Genomic DNA, 2,893 nt, shown 5'->3' with positions numbered 1-2,893 from the left:
GTGTGTGTGTTTATGTTTATGTGTGTGTGTTGTGTGTGTGTGTGTGTGTGTAAGGAGGTGAGCAGCTATGATTTTTAATTTACTAAAGCCTAGCGCAACACCATCAGGCCTAAACTTGTTGCATCATAGTGTGAAAGCAAGAAAGAAAGAAAGAAAGAAATGTTATTTATTTCTATTCATTTTTTATTATTTTAATTTATTTTGCAGTTAAATAAAAACAAAATAACAGACAATAATTTTTAATTATTTCACATTAATACCCAATTGTTGTTTTTTATGATTTTCAATGACACAATGTTCTTTTTTTTGTATTTTATTTAATTTTATTTTAAATCTTATATTCAAAATTTAATATTGAAGATTATCCTGAAAATTTGGAAGGTTAATTTTCTACCGTGAGGAAAAAAAAAATCACTAGAAAAAAATATTATTATCAATTAATTAAAATAAAAAGAAGAATGATAATAACCCTGTGCTTTCCCAGGAAGCTGCTGCTTCTGTTTTATGCACATCCTGTATCAGTTTATTTCACACGGTATAATCCGGGGAACATTTTCCCACAAACACAGAAAAAAAGAGAGAAAGAACAGAAAGAAAAGAAATGGGACAATAATAAAAAGAAAAAAGTCAACATCAAGTTCAACAGCGTGCTGGTGCTCATTAGCATCACAATGGTGTCTGGGAGCACACAAGTTTTCTTTAACAAGAGCTTCTGGCGTCAAGTCCCTCCACCCCCCCGGCCGAAGGGACATTTTCCCAGGCTCCGCTAACAATCACACAACTGTTTGCTTTCTAAACGCCAGCTCTGGGGGCCACTCAGGACAGGAGGCCCCCCAGAGCTGAGAAGAGGGCCCCCACCAACACAGGCGGCTGGCTCCCACACTGGTTTTCTGTCTTACCCTCACTGATATTATTATTATAATTATTAACATTATTATTATTATTATTATTATTATTAATAAACTAAATAAATAAAATAACAAGAGAACATACTTACAGAACATAAACTTTGAGTAAATTCCGCCGCAGGTTCAAGTCGTTTCAGAATTTTAAGGTAAGTTTGTGTCCCTGAAGACCCCAGAGTCCAGGAGAAAACCCCCAACGGCTTCACTGACAAGAAACCTGCACACTGAAGTGGTCTAACGCACAAATATTTGTGTGTAAATGTGTGTTTTTTCTTAATAAAAGAAAGAAAAAAGCCACAAAAATTACTTATTTTCAGACCAAACGCTGCTGCTGATCTTGAAAATCTCCTCAATGATGCTACGACAGTCTGCGCCGAGCTGCTGCGTCGGTCCCCTCCCTCCATCTCTCTCTCCCTCTCTTCACTCTCCCTCTCTCTCTCTTCACTCTTTCTCTCTCTCACTTCACTCTCTCTCTCTCGTGCAGCAAACTTGGGCACACACACACACACACACACACACACACACGCACGCACACACACACACACACACACACACACACACGCTTTGGTTGCACGACGTGCTCAGAAAGCCAAACTTCTTTAATCACCCTTAACTCCTTCATTCTGCTCTCCTTTTCCTTTACGGATCCAGACGTGCACGTGTAGTCCTCTGATCCACGAGTAGTCCTCTATGGCTGCACCAGGGGGTGGGGGGGGGGGGGGGGGGTGTTAGGTGGTAGGAGTACGGAAGCAGAGTGCACCTTCAGGAGACGCATATACCCGAGCTGGATGGATGAATGAATGAAGTCCAGCTGTAACATTTCTGGGTGAAGAGGCAGACCTCCATCAACTTCAGCCCTCCTCACCTGTGACAGCGTCTCTTTTTGCAAGACCCCACAAGACACCCCCGCCCCCCGGTCCCTCACCGAAGCAGATAATGGTCTTTAGGTCTCGTAGTGTCCATGGTTTTAGAAAGAAGACCCCTGATAATGGGATGGGATCAGAGTCTCAGAGGCAGAGCGGTGCTGATGCTGCATCTTCAGGCTGCATGCGCGTGGCTCACGTTGCCGCTTGACGTGGCGCCACGTCTCCTCGTGTGCGTGCGTACTGTGCGTAAAGGCAGCGCGCGCTGGAATCAAGACTGAGAGCAGAATAAAGAAATAAAAAAACGGCACAATGAGCCGGGGAAGATCTAAACATTCCCACATTAGGAACAAAGACAAAAAAAAAAAAAAAAAGAGCAACCGCAAGAAAAAAGGAGCTCTTGATGTTCACGTGATGGCTTGCGTGCTGACGTCAGGAGCCAGAATCCATTATTGCAAATGTAAGCCTATGTATGTGTGTGTGTGTGTGTGTGGGGGGGGGGGGGGGGGGGACGCCTATACCAATTAATAGAGAGCAAACTGAACATCCTCGTGTCTGAGTTTGAATGAGCTGTAAAAAGCTTTTCTTTTTTTTAACAAAACAGTTTGGTGTGTTTAGATACAATACAGATTTATTGTTTTACTTCAGCCCAAGTTAAGTAATGTTTTTAGCATCAACCCATGTGAAGTTGTGTGACTAAGTTTATATTACACAATTATTTTAGTTTTGATCTAAAACTTTAGGTTAATGTTGACAACCAAAAATAGGCACGTTTTGCTGTATAAAAGCAGTAATATGACATAATAAATTAACCAAATACAGCTAATTATATTTATTCTAAGTATTTACAATATTACTTTGTATAATGTTCTACCAAGAAATATGTTGCACGGTGCTTTCCTTATTTGCAAGTGTTCATACTTTATTTTTAAAAAAGCTTTGTTTTATTCTGCTCTTTGCTTTAGGGGAATTATCAAGACTTTTGATTCAACTATATTATATGAAAGTGTTATATATTATATAAATACATTTTACATAAATAACTAAGTTCAGTGGAACCAGTAAACTTGATTAAATTTAGTCAAAGTAATATTTTATTTATTATACAGTATTGTGTTTGTATGT

The sequence above is a fragment of the Nematolebias whitei genome, chromosome 3, assembly GCF_014905685.2.
Source record: "Nematolebias whitei isolate Nwh7 chromosome 3, NemWhi1, whole genome shotgun sequence".
NCBI classification, from domain to species: Eukaryota; Metazoa; Chordata; class Actinopteri; order Cyprinodontiformes; family Rivulidae; genus Nematolebias; species Nematolebias whitei.
The sequence above is the reverse complement of the archived record's forward strand: the minus strand, read 5'-3'. Positions refer to the sequence as shown.